Raw genomic sequence first — 20,926 nt, 5'->3', positions numbered from 1 at the left:
TCTGTACAAATTACATAAATATCTCAGAAGGTTTTTTCTGGTAATATTTTGATGAATATTTATCAATATTTGTTTGAGCCACTAAAAATCAGTGGTTTATTTGAATACACCATACAAGCTGTGACAACAAATCCTGTTGCAGTTCTCACAATAAAAACTTTAAAAACCCATACCTTATGGCAAGTTCAAATCACTTTTTGGCAGGGTTTATTGTTCACCTGTTTTACAGCTCTAAGTATGCTTTTTTATTTTGTATCTTCAATATCTCTGTCTATCAGTTTATGCAAAAGGTAAACTTTTAATTTAGACAAGGAGAATGAAAATATTTCTACCTTGTTATGGACAATATGATGATGTAACATATATTCACTTGGATATTATCCTTTTCTTGAGACGTGCTTACTACCTGAACGGCTTGTCTCATGACCGCCATCACTGGTACATCAAGATGTTTACAAAATTTAAGTTGCTTATAATTAATTTTGTGCTATCTTTCTGCACACTTCACAGTCAAACACCAGTAATCGCTCCCCAGGTGTAACTCCTTAGATACTAGTTTTAGGTAGGTGAAAGACAAACTGAATAATGTTAAACAATGCAGGACTATTTTTAAGATAGTTTCATTAACTCTGTTACTGGGAAGTTGTGATGAACTTGTCAATAATGAAAACCAACAGTGGAAATGTGATTATACATTACTTTGGGTAATTGATTCCGATGTAAACTTTTTTACACTTTCTTTTTTTTTTCTTTGATTGACGAAGACAGCCTATAATTTACATTTCAACACCTTGGTCTCTGTTGCACACAGGAAATGTCTAAATGGTATGTATCTATGAATCTATGTATGTCTGTTGGTATTTCCAGACACCAGGGCCAAAATTTAAGGTCCATGGTAGGGACCAGCTAGGCCAGTTCTTTATCAAACCATTGAGACTTAACACTCTACACTGAGTTTGGTTGAAGTAGACCTAATTCTTTTAAGGAGCATGTATGGGGCTGTGTTTTGTGTTTGTGATGGAGATGTTTCACTAAGTACATAACAGTGCTTACACAGCATCAAGTCCTCTTCTGTTGCACACACTGGCACTCCAGTGAGTATCAGGGGGTTGTGAGAGAAGTTTGAAGGGGGCACATCTGGGACAGTTGATTCCAGCTGATCAAAGGGATATCCTATACAGTATGACATTGCTGGAGGAAGAAGGACAGAATGATGGTCAGAGTTTCCAAATTAACTGGTATGCATGATAGAGACCTGCTTTCCCAAAGATGACCAAACACTTGCCTGCTACAGGGAAGCAGTGAATTAATCCCTCTCACTTTAACTAGTGAACAGTCTTAGTTGCAATCCATGAGCTTTCTGGGCAAGCACATATGCAGTATTTATTTTCCTGCTGGGGTTATGCCAAGACAGTCCTTTTTGCCACCCAATATGGGACTTGAAGAGTTTGAGATAATGACAGGTTTGACTGGAGTGTGCTAGGTTGAATTCCTAGCTGTTGTTAGCACCATTTAGCTATAATTAGCAGGTTCCTATGCTTCCCATGGGGCTCGCTTGTCATCCTCTGTGTGAGAGTCTTGTGCTTGTTAGAGGCTGCTTCTGGCTTTCGCTGGTCGCTGTACTGCTGTGCTGCTGTGCTCCGTGCTCTGCTGTGGCCAGGAACACCTGGATAACAGCATGGAGGTGTGCCTCGGCGGGCCAATGGCCAGGGCATCAGTGTGGTTTCTGTGCTGCTGTGCTGGACAGGATAAAACCCTAATGTGAACTTGAGTCAAAGAGACTGTGCACTTATGGATGAGTGCACAGAGGAGTAGGACGCTCTGGAGCAGCTGTGGCTGAGTGCACAACAGAGCCAGTACATCTCGTGTCATCTGTGTCCATGGCTATCTCTGTGCTGCAGCAGGTGTACCTCTGAAGGGTTTGTGGTTTGTGGCCCACGGTCAAGTTCATGCTACAACAATTACACTTTTAAGTGCCAATGACTGCATGAAGCTGTGCTGAAGTGTCTGTGCCTGTGAATAAATCCATGACACAGGAGGTACACCTTTGAATGGTCTGTGGCCATGGGCAGTGCTGTGATGGATCTGATGAACTCCCTAAGGAATTGCAGCTCATTGATGAGGTTAAAGTGAAGAAACTACACAACTACTGTGTCTCCAGATAAGTCCATGCTGCAGCAGGTATACCTCTAAAAAAGACTATGGTTCATAGACAATATTATTCCAAGAGCAGGTACACCCACGAGGACTGTGATCCATGGATGACTTAGCTACCTACCACATCAAAATCACGATACACAGCCATTCCCTTTATTTCACAAGTAATCATCCACTCCAATATAGCACATTTAGGCTAAAATGGTGATCAAGAACATGCTTTCTGGCCTAGGTGTAGCTAGCTGGGGGTATGACAGAGTGCATATGGAGACCATAAGAGGAACTGTAAAATCAAATACTGGAATGAAAAGTAGATACAAAATTATAGGAAATGCCCTTACTGTTTAAAGAGGTAGAAACTCACAACTACGAGACCAAATATGATAAACAAAACAGAGGGAAAAAGTCAAAACAAATAGATGTTTCTTTGAAATATTCATCAATAAAACAAGTATGTTCCCTACTTCTGAACATCTTCTTCACCTAAATACAGGCATTACATTTCCAAATACTTTTTTATATATGTTGGAATTTAAGCACCATGTCAGTTCTATTTAAACAAATGGGAGGAATATCCTCATCTCAGCAAAGGAGGCCAGTCATATGCTTAAAGATAAATATATATCAGACTGAAATTTATTTTGAATATTAGCAGAGAGAGTTGCTAAATATTGATGATGCATTTTAAGGTCTTTATATCACAGGGTTCTTTGGATACATCAATCATTCAAAATTTATGGAAACTTAGTAAAAAATTTGATTCACCTAAGCCCTAAATAAATGGCAGGTTTGTTTGGTTTTGGTTTGGGAGGTTATTTTAGAATCACAGATTTATGGAATGGCTCAGATTGGAATAGATCATCTGATCCAATATTTCATGGGAAAGGGAACTTCGATAAGATTTTCTAGCACACTATCCAATCACATCTTGAGAACATCCAGAGACAGGGACTCTACCACCTCCTTGACAGGGTTCCTTTCATGATTGATGGTTCTCACTGTAAAAAATATCCTTCTTGTATCAACATGAAATCTCTCCTGGTGCAATTTGTACCCATTTCCCCTCATCTTCTCCTTGTTGTTTTCACATAGGTGTACAAAACACCTGGGAATGGATTATGCCTTAGCAACAGACACAGCTATAAGCAAAAAATTTATTATTTGTTACAGCTTACTGCAGTCACTATTACAAAAGAATACAAGGATCTTGAGCTAAGTCCTGTGCACTACTCAACCACATGTACAGCATCATACTTTCTGTGTAACCTAGAAGTATTTGTTGTAGGAAACATCAGTTGCTACTTCTAGAAAGCTTTATGCTGACAAAAAGTGGGGCACTAAGGATGTGCATAGTTCCAGAGAACCCAAAGAAGACCAGGGTGTTTTACAGAGATCATGATCAGATACAGCCTTCACACAGCCCAAGGGGAGGGGGACAGTGGTAGTTCAGAGTCTGGCTGGAACATGACTGTATGAGATGTACACAGGGTTAGACACATATGTGGGATTGACAGGGCAAGGTCATGAGAAAGTGATGTACTAAGAAGGACAAGTAAGGCCTATGGAATAGCACAGCATAGAATAGAATAGAATAGAATAGAATAGAATAGAATAGAATAGAATAGAATAGAATAGAATAGAATAGAATTTAAGCCATTTTTTTTCTTCTAAAGTTCAATGGCACTCTTCCACTGAATAGTCTGCCCTGGAACTCCAACAAAGCTATCTGCTAGGCAACATTAACTCATTAATAATTCTTGAGCCACAAGGTTTGGGTCACCTATTATATAAAGGTTGTGATTTGACAAACCACTTTAGTGCTGCTTTAAGTTTCCAGTGTTGGTGAAGAAGCAATCATGGCACTTGCAATATTGAGTTATAAAGCAAGGGAAATCAAATATCATCTTAGAAATCTGATGTTCCTCCTCTATTTGTTAAGATTATGAAACTTATTTCCCTCCCAGCCACTTCAGAAGTAGCTCAACATCTTCCTCTCAGGAGTCAGACTGTACCAGCTCTTCCAGTTTATCAGATTCAAACACATACATAAACAAGCACAAATGCACTCATGCAACATATAACCTTTTTCTCCCAGAAACACTAGATCGTCTATCTAAGGTGCACACACTTATCTGTACATCTCCTTCTCCTAAGAAGAACCATAACTATCAGCATGTCTAAAATGCTCTTCTTCACACCACTGATTCATAAGTGGAAAGGAACTTTAGAGGTGACCCTATTCAACACCACCATTCAAGCTGAGTCAAGAATAAATTAATAAAGAGGCAGCAGATCTCCTAATTTAAAAGGCACTACAGACTGTCTACAGAAACAGTTCCTCTTAGGTTGTAATCCATTGACTGTGAATATTGTTGGAGAAAGAAATCCCTCGTAGAGTTGTAATGAAGCCATGTGCAAACACCTTGTCTTACCTCTATTCTTGTGCTGTTAGAGAGAACATTTGATTAAGTGCTTTTAGGTAGTGTAGCATTTCTTATATGGAAGTTTGCCTAAAATATCTCTTTTACAGCAGTTTTGCTTGTTTCCCTCAGTTCTCTGCAAGATTTAGAATCTCAGAATCAATTAGGTTGGAAAAGACCATTGAGATCAATGAGTCCAACTTATGACCAAACACTACCTTAACACTACCTTGTCAACTAGACCATGGCACTAAGTGCCATGCCCGTTCTTTTCTCAAACACTTCCATCACCTCCCTGGGCAACCCAATCACTCTTTCCACAAAGAATTTTTTCCTAATGTCCAAACTAAACCACCTGAGGTGCAGCATAAGACTGTCCTCTTGTCCAGTCACTGGCTGCCTGTGAGAAGAGACTGACCCCCACATGGCTGTACCCTCTTTTCTGGTTATTGTGGAGACCAATATCCCCTTACCCTCCTATTCTCCAGGCTAAACAACCGCAGCTCCCTTAGTTGCTCCTCATAGGACTTGTGGCCCAGATCCTTCACTAGCCTTATTGCTCTTCTCTGGACACACTCCAGTGTCTCAACACCCTTCCCAAACTGGGGGGGGAGGGGGGGGGTGCCCAGAACCAAATGCAGTACCTGGAGTGTTGTAGCAGTGTGTGGCTGCAATGACGAGATCGTATCCAGGGAGGCCACAACCCGATACCAGGGGAAACAGATGAGACAAGTCTCTTAATTGTTTAGCACGGGAGTTCATTTTATTTCCCCCCCCCCCCCCGATCCTATGCCGGGGGAGGGATGGGCAGGAGGCAGAGGCCCAGGAGTCCAAACAGAGCCCCAGAGAGCTGAGAGCAGAGAGGGGGAAGCAGACCTGGGGCTGGGGTTTTATCAGGTGTCCCATGGGAGGGATCTTAATATCAGATTACAGCCTCCTCAGAATATGAAGGCTCCACAGGGTGTGGCCTAACCAGTGCTGAGTTCAGGGGAAGAACCACTTCCCTGGTCCTGCTGGCCTTTTGCTGATACAGGCCAGGATGCCATTGGCCTTCTTGGCAATCTGGGCTCACTGCTGGCTAGTGTTCAGTTCACTGTCAGTCCATAAGTCCAGGTCCCTTTCTGCCGGGCCTCTGTCCAGCCACTCTGACCTCAGCCTGTAGTGCCTGAAAGATGTTGTTGTGGCCAAAGCATAGGGCCCAGAACTTGGTCTTGTTGAGCCTCATATCATTGGATTTGGCGCATCAATCCAGCCTGTCCAGGTCCCTCTGCAGAGCCCTCCTATCCTCCAGCAGATTAACACTCACAGCCCTCTTGGCATCATCTGCAAATTTGTCAGTGGTATACTCAATTCTGTCATCCAGATCATCAGTAAAGATATTAAACAGGACTGGGCCCAGCACAGAATCCCACTAGTGACAGGACACCAGAGGGATGTGGCACCATTCATCACCTCTCTCTGTGCACAGCCACCCAGCCAGTTCTTATGCAAGCTTTCCCAGGAGAACCTCATGGGAAATGGTATCAAAGGCTTCACTGAAGACCAGGTAGACAACATCCACAGTCTTCCCCACATCCGCCAGGCAGGTCACCTGGTCATAAAAGGAAATCAGGTTGGTCAGGCAGGCCCTGCCCCTTCTAAAAACCCCTGCTGGCTGGGCCTGATCCTTTGGTCATCTTCTGTGTGCTGTGTGCTTACATTCAAGATTATCTGTTCCACAACCTTGCCAGGCACCAAGGTAAGACTGACAGGCCTGTAGTTTTCCAGATCCTCCTTTCAGCCCTTCTCATGGATAAGTACCACATCAGCCAAGTTCCAATCATTTGGGAACCTCCATGGTCAGCCAGGACTGATGATAAATGATAGACAATAACTTGGCAAACTCCTCTGATCCAACCAGGTCCCATAGACTTGTGAGCATCTAAGTAGCTCAGCAGGTCACTAACTGGTTCTTCCTGAGTTTCAGTGGGTCCATTTTTATTCCCATCCCTATCTACTAGCTGAGGAATCCAGCTGTCTGAGGACAACCTGTCTTATTATCAAAAACTGAGGCAAAGGAAGTGTTAAGTACCTCAGCCTTTTCCTCATCTTTGCTAACTATATTTCTCTCCATGTCCAATAAAGAATGGAGGTTCTCCTTGCCCCTCCTTTTGCCATTGTCAGGGTCTGATTACTAAAGGTTTTTAGAAATGCCTTTGCCTGAATTAAGGTGCAAACGAGACCATATGCCAGTGACAATAGTATAAGTTTGACAGTAAATATCGGGGAGATAGAGAGAGAGGGAGGGAGAGAGAGAAATAGAAACTAGATGGGGGAGACAGAAAGATAGTAACAGGGACAGAACAAGGAAAATATCACCACTCCATGGATCCCAAAGATGTTCCATTGATGCTCTCCAGCTGGTCTTCTTGGTGGTGAAGGTCCACCCAAAAAGCACAGTACCTGATGGGTTAATAAACACCCAGGCCAGGTAGGAAAACCCAGGCACCTCCCTGGGTGGGGGTTGGTGGGGATCCTTGCCATTGTCTCTTGCAACAGATTCCACATTTTTTGTATCACATGCAGTCCTGTGGTGCAAGGCTTCAGGACTTACTCTGGAGGGCAGTTTGGGGGAGCCTTTGATGGATTAAAGCACACCCCCTCAACTGCCTCTCATGTGAATCTCCCATAGATGTGGCCTTCCCAGGGTTGGGGGTTCCATAGCCAGTTTGCAGTAAGGGAGGATGTGTTCACTGCCCCTGAGCAGAGGTTACAACACATAACACAGAGGTTACAACTTCCTCTGCACCTCAATTGGGTGGGAAATCTGTGCAAACCTGCTCCCAGCAAATGGGTCTGTGGGGTAGAGCCTCCCCCAGTCCAAAGCAAGCCAAAGATGATTCTTTGCATGGCTACTGGATTTGGCTCACATTCTTTTTTTGTTTACTTGTTTGTTTCAGGTGATTGAAGAATGGGTTTTCCCTTATTTAATCTCAAAGGTTTGACTTTTGGTCCGAAGTCCAAGTCAGGTGTCTTCAGGGAGGTTTCTTTGGTTGTAACTTCTTTATACAGTTTTTGTTATAATGGGCAAAGCTTTATATCAATGTTTGAGGAATGAAGTATTTCAGTCTCTGACAGCCATTAATGTATTTACAAAAACATTTTTATTATCCTTCAGTGAAGTAGCCAGATTATGTTCTAACAAGGCTTTTGCCTCTTTAATTTTCTTCCTGCCTGACCTAGCAACATCCTCAAATATGTCCAGAGGAGCCTGCCCCGCTTTCCAAAGTTGATATATTCTCTTTTTTTCCCTCAGTTTTTTCAGAGCTCCCTTACAATCCAGGCTGGTCATCATCCTTGCCAGCTCATTTTTTTGCACATAGGGACAGCTTGCTCCTGAGGCTTCAAGACTTCTTTCTTGAAGTATGTCCATCCTTCTCTGAACCTGTTTGTTTTTGAGAACTGTTTTCCAAGGTACTGCCCAAATGAATCTCTTGAAAATGCCAAAATCTGCCCTCTGGAAGTCTAGTGTAGAAGATTTGTTGATGCATGATGCCTCAGATTCTCTAGGTGTTCTGTGAAGATCATACAGACTATGTCTCAAGAAAATCTGGAAAGATTTCTGTATTCAGTCTGTCATTGTGTATAATCCATGAAAGCAAAGCAGAATAGGATTTGCCAAATGCTCTGACAGTCATCTCCTTAATGTAAATGTGTCTTGAGCACTATCAAAAAGAGACATAGATGTACACTTCCCTACATCCCTCCTTCTCCAGATTAAACCTTTTACATTCTCCACAGACTTGAAGCCATATTGACACATCTGAAGTAGAGAAATAAATATGCTGCATTTGAGAGACAAGATTCATTTGTGTTTACAAATTTACAGTACTTGAATCTTTGAGGGAGGGAAGTATGTCTTGTATCAGCTACTTGCAGTTAATACTGTAGATTAATCAATATTGCAGACAAATCAATGGAAAACTCAGTGTTATATTTTCATGGTTTATATGGTCATTAAGAATATAACTTTTTGCATCAAATCCCAACTTGTCTAAAGAGCCATCCTGAAAGAAAATTAAGCCCATCTTAAGCATAGCCTTAAGCCCACATACAAAACCATTGACCTGAGTGACAATTTACAATGGAAAGATTAGGGTTCTCCTAATGAGGTGTTCAGAGTTTCAAAACAAGCCAGCAATTTTGTGGAGTATTCGTGATTTCTTGGTAATATGAGTCTTCTCTTAGGCTTCTTTAAAACTGCCTTGTATTGAAGGCAAAATATCAAGTCTTACAAGTGTACTTTTGCTTAGAAAAACAAATTCTTCTGCATGGGACTGTGCTCTCTGAAAAATATGCAAATAACTATAAAAAAGTTTATCATTAAATGTAAGTAGCTGAAATAGTCAGATGTTACACCCAATGAATATCAAAGAGTAAATATTGTATCACAATAATTTATTTAAACAGTTGTGAATTAACAATACTTATTAACTTTTGTCATATAATGCAAGGAATAAAATAAGGCTAAGTGTGTCTATTTGTAAATAAAGCATGTTCTTGTTCAATTCAAGAGATGTAATATTCATTTCACCTTTCAGACAATGAGCAATGCTGCATGCGAATCAGTCCAACAGATTTGCCAGCAGAGTGATGGAAACACAGAGGAGAAACTGATGCAACTTAAGAGTTAAGCTGAATGGAATGAAGGAACACTAGTTGAATAATTTACTACAAAAATACTGCAATTCACAGAATAAATTATTTTATGGGTATTATTCGGCTGACTTCAGCAGTGAGACTTGTGCATCATAATCTGACATGAAAATTGACTGCATCAATGAAAGGGCATCATTAATGAGTGTCACCTCTGAAGAAGTCTCTGCTTAGCAGGCTGAAAATCAAGATGATCTGTGTGAAAAAAATGCTCAAAATACTTTATTGGTAGCAGTCTATCAGAGGTTAACTCTTTAATATTAATGAAATTGCAAGTGTCAGAAAATAAAATAAGAGCTCAGGAAATAGTAACAGTCCTTCATTAACTAATAATAAAAACATTCAGTAAATTAACTTTCATAGAAACCAAGAGCAAATCTAATTTATTAAGACTCTGACATCACAGATCACCTAGTCTCTGAATGGCCCTTCAGAAGAGTTGGAATGCAGTTTGAATTTTGTGCATGTGTAACTAATGGAGATGTAGCACACATGCATTTTTAAATTATCCTCTAGGTAATGGAAGAAAGTAAATTTGCAAAAGACTGAATTTAGAGGCAAAAATAACAAGCCAATGATATGGTTTGCTGTCATGGCATATGCACTCACCTAATGTTTTGCCATCTCAGTCTAATGGGACTACATGGACAGCACCCTTCCCTTGTGGTTCTTCTCACTAACAGACTTCCCTGATTGTTGTTTGGTTTTGCTGGGGATTTGGGAGCCTGTGGGGGGTGTTGTTGTTTTGTTTGTCAGATTTTTCTGGATGTAGTAATCTTTTTCCTCTGCATCAATAATGACATGAAAGTAAGTCCAAACTGCAGACTGTGTTTTCAAGTCCAGGTGCGCTAAATCCTGTTTGGTCAATTACAAATGCAGACGTGCTTGCAGAGTGAAAAAACAACTGAAATTCCTTTACTTTTGATTATGCAGAATATAGTAAACCAGTGAGACTTCTTAAATTCAATGTTAGGACACAAGTTTATTGCAATCTATAACAAACAACTATACAGTGCAAAATTGAATCGTCAATGCGAGCAAAAAGGTCTTAGTACCAAGTATCAGGTGACGTATCGGAAGATAGGTAGGCATTGTGAAAAAATGTTCTATCCTCAGTAGTACAGAAGTGTTGCATGTTTGGTTTTGGAAAACAGATTGCACCTTAGAAAAAGTAATTCTGAAGTTCCATGTTTTCTATAGGTGGTAGCAAGACATAGTAGAATAAGATTTACAGTAATGGTGTAATTTTTTTGACCCTTGCTCATGATCTCCATCCCATTATGAAGGCATACTTAAAAGAGAGGATGCAGTCCTTTCAAAGTTTTGATGTTGCCCAGAAAGCTTTGCCCAGAAAAATTTTAGTTAGTGCCAGTATGGTCATTTGTCATGAGATTCCAAAATACCTAAAGAAATGAGTGGATTGGGAGAAACTCACCAGTTGTGGCTTAAAACATAATTCTTTTTCAGAGAAGAGTGTTATAGTGATGGGCAAATATTCATTCCTCCTACAATGCTGTCCATCTACCTACTTTTGAAGAAGATATTTAATGTCATATTTCTCTAGCCCATCAAGGTCTTCTGAATGGCAGCCTGATCCCCTGGCATAGGAACCTTTTCTTCCATTTCAGTTTCATCTGTAAAACTGCTGATGATCCACATAATCACCATCTTCTGGTGCTGACCACTTAAGACTTTTCAGGTCAGCACATGGTCTGTTCATCTAACCCAATCTTCATCAACTTCTTTCTGAAGATCTTATGGAAGACAGTCTTAAAAAGTCCTTACTGGGCTCTGCAAAGTAATATCACCACATACAGGAAAAAAATGGGCATGCCGTCATCATGAGTCACAGCTTAAGAGCATTCAAATTTACGTTTCCATAAGAGAGGAGTGTAATAACAGGTTGTTTTTGTACTCATATATGACTGTTTTGAAGAAGTGTAGTTCAGTCACTACAACTTTATACCAGCTAGACCTCAAATCATCTTGGTGGGTTCCTCACAGCTCACTTCTCAATGCGCTTCCTGAGTGGAAAAGTTCAGAGCTCGACATAGTACCCCAGAGAGTCTCACCAGAGAGGAGCAGAAGGACAGAATCCCTTCCCTGGCCCTGCTGCCCACACTGCTTTGGATGCAGCCCAGGACACATTTGCCCCTCTCGGTGAGGAACACCCGTGGCTGGGCCATGTCCAGCCCCTCATCACCAGCATTCCCAAGTCCTTCTTGGCAGGACTACTTTCAATCTAGTCATTCCTAAGCCTGTATCTATACTGGCGGTTGCCCCAGCCCAGGTGCAGCACCTTGCACTTGGTCTTGTTAAACCTCATAATATTCCCATGGGCCCTGCTCTTGAGCTTGTCCAGGACCCTCTCAAAGACAGGTGTTCAGGTGTGTCAACTGCACCACTCAACCTGGTGTCATCTGCAAATTTGCCAAGAGTGCACTTGATCTCTTCATCTGTGCCGTTAATGAGGATATTAAATAACACTTGTCCCACTACAGACCCCTAATGACCTCTCATGGACTCCAAAATGCCAACAGATCAAACTTGAGGCATGCAGAATATTTCAGTGCTTAGATGCTGAAAGATCCAAAGCTATAAGAAATGTCAGGGTTTCAAGTAGAAGGCAGAGGTATTCTAGTCTGTTTGATAGTTTGATATTTTTAAAGCAATTTCTTTCAGTCTCAGAAGGTTGAATTGGGTAAATAAAGGAAACTGTATAAATAAATACCTAGTCAAGAATAAAAGCTCCTTTGACATTATTAAAATCCAGGTCAATCTGCCTAGTCACAGTTAAACAAGTCATTTAAAACTCATTGAAGCAGTATAAAATTATTTACATTGAATAGTAATTACACAAATGATCTGGAGACCAGTAATTATTTATGGAAGAAATTAGCAAATTAGTTAAAATAATAAAGATCTAATGATTTAGTGAACTAGTTGCTGACAGCCAACAAACCATGCAAAGTGTTCTGAATAAATTATCTTTTTAATTATCATTAGCTCTTATGTTTTGTTTGATGTCTAAGTGGAAGAGTTGTGTTTACAAAATACAGTGCTTTTACAAATAACAAACAAACATAAAGCGACCAAGAGTCCTTAAATGATTGATTATGGTAATAACATAACGAGAAGTTCGGAGGAAATCATTAGATTCCCTCACTGTGATATTCTTGCTACTGACTTCAGCTTTTTTTTTTTTCCATCTGAAATCAGACGTGGTCTGGTTTCCAAGAACTGAGTGATAAAAATATTATGATTTTAAATAATGACATACAGTATTTAGTAGAATTTTGCATTAAGTTTGAAAAAACCTGTATGCATTCTAGATATTGAGAATTGTTTTTAGTACTTAGGAGAAAAATATGTATCTACTACTGATCAAATTTAGAATGGTTTACTAATGTGAAAGTATTTTTTAACTGTGGGCACCATGGGCTTATAAAGGTGGCTCATCAGAAAATTATAAAGTGTCAAAAATTTCTATAATTGAATTGACTCTCCATCAAATGGGCTTAAAAGCTTATTTAATCAGTATAGCTTTTACCTGTTTATTAATAGAATAAAATTTACAGTAATTCATAGCAAAACTTATTTAATCTTTCTTCAGTGCTGCTTTTTCAATAAAGTTGAGCAGCATAGGAACTTTCTAATGGAGCTTCTTCAAAAAATTATGACCAAAAAGAAATTTCCACCTATTTGCATTTTCCCAAAGCTGTTTTCAGTCTGATATTGTTAATTGTTGTTTCCACCTAGGAAAGAAACCAAAATGTTTTTTCACATGAGTCATTCTCAACAGAACTATAATGTTCAGGGAGTTATATGACAGATCACTTTCCTATTAGTGACGCTTCCGAAACTAAAAAGAAATTTTCCAGTTGAAGAAAGAAACTTCAGTGTAGCTATTTCCATTGGGCTGTCTGTCTGAACTTAAAACCAAAAATCAACAAAAGCTGTATCTGCAGGAATGGCTAAGGAGAACTATCACCAAAAAAACAACTATTTCATCTTATAATTTATTTGCATTCTTCATAAAGGTTGCTTTTTCATCCTGATGGGGATAGATTTTTTTTTAATTCTTGTTTATAAATGTACTCCTGTGTTGTAAAAGACCACTCCTGTGTTGTAAAAGACCAAATCAAAAAGAAAGCTAAGGAAATAAGTGTGAGAAGTAATGATCATTATTTGGGACAGAGAATACCATAACAGACTAAATTTAGATAGGGAGACAAACAGGAAATTAAGAAAAGTCTTTTCTTCTGCTTTTTTAAGGAAAGCACAGATGAAGACAAGAGAAAATAAAGCATTAGAGGGTGTTTGGCTGGGCTTTTTTTTCCCAAATAGCAAATAGTAAAATACCCAAGTGATGAAATAAGAATCTTGGTCAAAGCCTCATCCTGACACATTTTAGTAAGTTAGACATTGCAAAATATTATATTGAATTCAACTTCACACGTGACCATATGTGAAACATTGGATGCTGAGAGTCAGCTAACTACTAAACACCAACTACATTTGCTGGTGTCACCAATACTATACCTCTGAAGAGTGATCAGTTGGAAACTGATTCACAAATCAAGAAGAGTTTTGACTGACTACCCTCATGGACTCAGGCTGTGTATTTTTTTTCCTAATCACCTTGAGAAACTGATTGTGTATCTCCCAAGGCCTGATAGGAGTGCCTAAAGAAAATAATTCTGTTCACTTCAGCAAACATTTCACTCTAACCTCAATGCTCTTTCAAGGAAGCTTTATTGATATTTTCCTTCCTCTTTAATATATTATAGTGCACTTAGAACCAAAATAAAATGGTAAATAAAGTAAGACATCAATCAATAATACAGGAAAACAGACTGCAGAACCTCAAAGACAGAAGTTAGTAAGAAGACTAATCATAGAATTAACTGGGTAATAGCAAACCCATTATTGATCTAGCAACTTTAGCAAAAAGGATTCTGAGTTCAATGAATTTTGCAGAAGTTGTGCCACACTGCACAAATCATTCCCCTTTTCTTTTCCAGGAAAGAAAGCAAGGGTGCATGTGATACTAAGTACTTGGGCCTCCTCAAATGGAGCTGCAGTTTCTTTTCCAAACATTTCTGTTGTGACTCTAGAGCTGACAGACAAGGTATTATTCAGCCCTATCAAATCAAATGCACTTCTCAGTACACAAAAAAGCACAGCTATTTATAAACTTGGGGACCTACAGAATCTGGATGCATCAAGGTTTAAGAACTCTGACTTCAACCCAGGTACCTGAATTCTGCTTTAATTACACTTTAGGTCCCTCTGTCCCTTCTTGGCTCTCCCATGGCTGACAAAGTCAAACCCAGATGGTCCTACCAAGGTTTTATCAATCTCAGGACCTTAAATAATCATAACCTACAAACATGTATATCAGACCGTGTGCCTACTGTTGAAATTTAGGATTCCAAGAAGATATAGGAATGGTCTTGAAAAATACATCTATTTTTTTTAACTAGCTACTTATTTTCAAGAATAAGACCATTTTGTTTCAAAATCTTTAATAAAACATACCTCATTTTCTTTTAGCTGTAAATAATAAGTATGCAATTTTCTAAAGATCCATTCAACCAACAACCTCTAAACCTGCATTTTAAGCAGCAGAGTAGTTCCTTTCTGTGCGGAAAAATGATCAGAGTTTCCTTGTTATACCATGTCTGAGGTTTATTTTATGGGAGAAATAAACAGAAACAAGTGTAACTGTCTTCTGGTTTATTTGATCTCTATAAATGAAGTTTAGATTTCAGTGTTGCAAGGGCAGTCTTATAACTAAATCTTTTTTTATGAGAATTATATTAAAATATATAATTAACTTTGAATGCTTTTAAGTGTCTTAATGAATATTTTTTCAGCCTTTGCAAACCTTTCAATCCATCCTACAAACATCCAAGTCACAAACAGTTTTTTTCAGAATGTAATCTGTCAAGCTAGTTACTTTATATATTTAAAGCCAAGAGCAAAATCAATCAAATGAAGCTCTCATACTAAGAATGGTTATTGCAAAAGTAGTAATTACAAAACTAATAGCAGGGAAATACCTTTATTTAATGATTTTAGGTATCTAGCTGTATATTACAAATATGAGTTCTTTCCTTGTCTTTCCTTCAGGTTCACTTCAGTGTATGTTCATTGCTTACTCCTGCTTCACATTGACAGTTAATAATCTCATGGATTTGCCTGCTTGGTTCAGAAGAATCAATCATGTTGAGTCAGTCCAGCAAAACCTTCAACCAAACCTCTGCCCTTTATAAGACCACTAATGCTTTGTCCTGCAATCAAAATGTCTCTTAAACTGGCAAGAAATATCTAAGGGGCAGAGGGCTAAAACAAAACATTACTTTTTTCCTAGTCCTCTAAAACTTCTCAAATGTGAAGAAATTTTAAATATCATCCATTACATCAACAAACAGGTCTATTCAACTCCATAATAATTGCTAAAGCACTCACAATGGAAATAATCCACATTTTGCTATCTACAGTATAAGCACTGGCAGACTACAATAAGCTATATGACATAAGATATATATGAGATTAGTAGCTAGACTGGTGCAGCCAGTCTAGTGTTTAAATATGTTCTGCATGCAGCAAAACTTCCTCTTCTCTACTTTACTGAGCTAAGAAAAGAATAGTGAATCATAATTATTACTTTCTGGCCATGATATGATGTCATTGAGTAATTTTTTAATGACCCTATAGACCTTCTGACCTATAGGTCATACCCTATAGGCAACACAAAACAGTGAAAGGCCCTTCTAATTTGTCTCAGCAATTAAAACATTGTAAACTGGAAATCCTTTAGATAACAACTAATCACTGTTGATTCTTGTAGTAAGATGAATAATTTTACAGAAAGTGCTTTTTATAGCATGATAGAACATTTTGTACATCTGAATTTGGACTAAGGGCACTTTCTTCTCTCGGTGACTAAAATTTAATTGAATACAATGTCCAACTACTCCATAAATGTATAAAATAAAAAATGCTTTGACAAACATCATTAGAAAGCAAAGAGGACATGGGAAGAGAATACGAGGGAAGACAGCTATTCCTTTAATGATTGAGGTGCTCTGTCCAGAAACAAAACCTGTTGATTTATCTATTGAGTCTGCAAGAAAAGGCAAAAAAATAAAGCAACTTTTCATTACTTAAATGCTTCCACTAGAACACCATTCAGCTTCCTGGGGGAAGGCTACTCATAAACTCAGAATACTCTGCTGCCATAATTTTTCATTTAGACGAGAATCCCACCCTCAAAAAAGCAGCAAATCACAAACTAAACAATAAAAGTCAATGAGCTCCTCAATGCAAGGCTATTTGTTTCCATCTTTATCTCACCTGAAAAAGTATAAATTGTGATTCCAGTTTCTCTTCTCAGTAGTTAGCAAGTTGATCAAAATTCAAATGCCTCATAAATGAAATATAAGTATAGTATTCTGACCCTAACCTTATGGATCTTTTGAATGCTTAGCCTTCATTTGCTTATTCTTCATCATTCCCCCCAAACTTTTCTTCTCAGGTCCTTCAAAAAGAGAGAGAGAGACAGAAAGAATTTGCTAAACTGTTAGATACAGTGGAACATGCAGAGATTCAAAGATATCTGACTTGGATTTTCTCTTCTATAATTTTCAGCCCTCTAAAAGTAGTGCCTAATACTGTATGTATGTAAATGAGAGATTTCTAAAGCTAACTTCACTTCAGAGAAGAAAAATTCAGAAAACACCAAAAAAATTAATTAAAAAAATTGTCTTATTCCAGTATTACTTCTTGGCTCTGGCCATCCCCACTGCTAGACAGCCATCAGAAATACCAGAGGGCACTTTGGCTTCAACCGTTTGTACAAAAAATCCTTTTACCGGCACTTACAGATTTGTGCATTGGCACAGCTAAATACAATTTTAAAAGTCATTATCTTTATTTTACCTTATCATACCTTAATTTAATTGATGATAAATGAGGTATGTGTTCAGACTAATTATTCTATAAAAATCAGTTTTCCCCGATGAACACTACAAGCAGAATAATAAAGCTATAAGCAATGAGTAAATATGAAATTGATAGCCTGATTTGATTGAGTTGTTTACTACTCTAGGATTCCAAAGGCATTTATTTCACAAACGCCTACATATTAGTTAATAATTGAATATTCACATGATCACATGCCCCAAAGAATGAAAAAACAAAAAAATTTAATTCTGTTTACCTTAATGTTTACACATATATATATGTGGGGTAACACTGCTCTCTTCTATCACAGCCTTATCTCAAATGGTAAAGGGAGGTTCTAGTTTTCCAGATAAATACTGCCAAGGTAAGTAAGACTTCCTTTTCCAGTCTATAAAGGCACTGTGATTATTTCAGCAAGAAATTCTATCACCAAGAATCTGGCTCATGGCTAGTAGCAGGATTTCTAAAGACACAGAATAAGCTCAGAGTGAGGTAATAATTATGAGGCTTCTCTTGGAAATTAAACCTGTTTTTTCAAATACCTGATCAAGTTATTTAAATATCCATCTACTACTTTCTCACTTCTTCTGCTTTGAAATATTTTTTTCTATTATGGCAGCCAAGAATGAAATTATAGAGAAGTAAAAAAAAAATTACTTGATGGAATACCCTCCCAGAAATGAAAAAACAACAGTCTTTTGGGTTCAAATTCCTATTTCAGATAATTTTAAAATTATGTTTGAATAGAATTTCAATACAAGAGATTAAAAATACAGGATGAAGATGCCCCACCATCTGATGCTTAAGGACGAAGATGAAGTCCCAATTTCTCTCTCAGAGGCATTAATTTAACATTTCTTTCCTGAGTACTCCAACAGTACTCATCATTAGGCATTTTATCAATTTGGCTCAAATGTACATAAATTGAGCATAAACATCAAATATATTTAATTCTTTTCATTTTGTCAATGACAAAACTCTCAATCTTGTTCAGCCCCTCCATTTGTACTGTAGTTTATTATTGGTTTTGTTAAATGAACCAAAAATAATTCAGTGCTGAGTGGTTCCACTTTTAGCTCCTTTTGAAGCCTCCGGAGAAAAGACTTTTATTTTCAGAAAACCTCTGGGTTTTTTCATCAGTAAAACTAGCCAGGAATGAAAACAGATCAATTAACAACAATGAAAATACTTCCAAACATCCTTTCATGTGTTGGGTCTAAATGTTTTATCCATTTTGCCAACCCTGTCTGCTACAGACAAGGACAATCTGTCTGAGAAGAGGTGCCACCAAAGGAGCTTAGCAACTTTACACATAGCTTCACCATCTCAATGAGAAGGAAACTAAACATGACTTTCACACAGAATTATTAATTAGTAACACTGAGGAGGTAAAATTGGATCAGAGCATCCAGAGAAGGCCTAGTTTTTTTACTTGCCTAGAGGGACAGGAGGCCAAAAGCATAAAAATATTGTCCCACTGGAGCTATAGCTGATCCCTAGGATGTTACATGCAGAAGCATGGAAAAAGCAAGTCTAGAAGTGTCCTCTGCTAGATGTTGCAATGTCTTCAAGAAATGTGTTTCTAAGTGAAGCACAGGCGTCAAAAGAACAGAAAATCATGCAGTGAAGACCAAGAACAAACACAATGTGTTTTTAAGTTTCAGCTTTTCAGTAACAGAATGCAAGACCAAAAAAATATCTGAAGATCTTAAAAGGAAGCACTTGCAAATTTAATGAGAGCTGGTTTTACATGTAAAATAGCATTATAAGGGGATTGATTTTCTCTACAAGAGGATATTGGTTTAGGTAGTTAATTAGACTTTTCGAAACACTAAAGAGGAAGCAAAATCTCTTTACTCACCCAAAGCAGGATAAAACAGAAGTGCCTACAGTTTGTAAATACACACTTGCCACTGCATAAATGAGAAAATCAGATAGAATAGGTAATAAGAAAAGACCTAACACTTCACAGTATAAACAAATCATTAACCCGGCTCTTAAAAATATTCATTAATGCAACTTTGCTCAGTGAACTACATATTATGAGTATTCATACACTTTGAGAAGATGAATGTGTCAGGTTTCATCAACATTTGTAAAGGACAGGTTTCAGTATGGCTGTGGAATTCCTCTTCAAAGAAAGGAAATTATTTGCCGAAACCCATAACTCTAACTGAACTCTCAGTTCTGACTCCTCAGTCCTCCCTGAGAAAATAGATTCTCGTGGACATACATACATGTAGGACCTAGTAATCTCAGAGGCATAACTAGAAACTAGCTGCTCTGTGGGGTATAAAATAAATATTAATGTTTTAAAAAGTAAGGCTCACAGGAATTCCATGGCATTATTTCCTTCCTGGAAACCAATTTAACTCATATCTCTGCCAGACATGTGCAAATCTTGTAAGTGAGTACACTCCGATTCAGCTACAGTGGAGTTGTTCATATATTGTATATGGGTATTTTACATGTTCCTCTGACATTTACACAACAGGAAGATACGTAAACACCTTATTTTCAGGAAGAACAAAACCAGAAAACAACAAAAACAACAACAGACAACAAAAACCAAACCAAACAAAAACCCAAACAAACAATCAATATTAAAATTCAAAAGCAAACAAATGAAACATAAACAAATGAGCAGAAACACCACTAAAAACCACCCACTCCAACAAGTAAAAAGCATATATTCTCTTCAGTCTGGTCAGCTGTCTAAAGTGGAGGATGACTTGCTTCCCACAGTAAATAAATCTTATATGTTATCACATTCAAATCTCCTCCAATCCTCAAAAAAATTATTTAGTGCACATTTCACAAAGATGAGGATGTCACAAAGGGAAAATCCAAACCTTGAAGCTTCAGGAGTTTTATCAAATATTTGATGCACATGAAAATAAAACTTAACAGCACATATGAGCTTATAAAGACATTCATATACAGACAACATCTTCTGCAAATTAGCCAGATCTTCACAGGGAAGAACAGTCCCTCAGTTCCCTCACTTAAAATCTGCAGGCTCATCAAAACTCTATATATGGATATTTATCAACTCATTTATACACTCCCAACCATCCAGAAATCTAAACCTCTGCAAAGTGCCTTGTAACAGACTTTCTCCTCATTCCTAAATATTTTGATATGTGTAAGATACTTCTAAATTTGTTTCTATTTTCTTTTTCTTCTCCTTTTTTTTTTGCATTCATGAAAAAAGGATCTTGATGGGAAAACTGAGTGTAGAAATTAGTTTTTTCCTAAAAACAGCAAGATCTCATTCTTATATCTTGCAGAAGTGAGATGACAAGCAATACTTTTGAAACTGAAATAATTTTTCCACCACCTTTATACGTATTTGTTCATAAATTGAGTACTATAACCAAAGTACAAACCCACATAACAAGCTTTATCACTTTCAAAGAGGTGGGGAAAAAAAGAGAAGCAGAAAATTGAGCTTTATCACCATAGATTTTCAGAAATATTACATAGCTGCTATTATAAAATTAGATTATAGGATGAAAGATCAGCCTGATTTTCTAGGCTTTCCAGTATGCTTCTCAACTCATTGTGTTTGTTTATGAAGTGATTGTTGTTGCTAAAACACATTTGATTCTTATGTTGTCAATGTTTACACTTACTAGTATTTTTCAATTCAACTGCTCTTCCCATTGTGTTCATAAGAATTT

Source organism: Molothrus ater, chromosome Z (genome assembly GCF_012460135.2).
Source record: "Molothrus ater isolate BHLD 08-10-18 breed brown headed cowbird chromosome Z, BPBGC_Mater_1.1, whole genome shotgun sequence".
In the NCBI taxonomy this organism is placed as follows: domain Eukaryota; kingdom Metazoa; phylum Chordata; class Aves; order Passeriformes; family Icteridae; genus Molothrus; species Molothrus ater.
The sequence above is the reverse complement of the archived record's forward strand: the minus strand, read 5'-3'. Positions refer to the sequence as shown.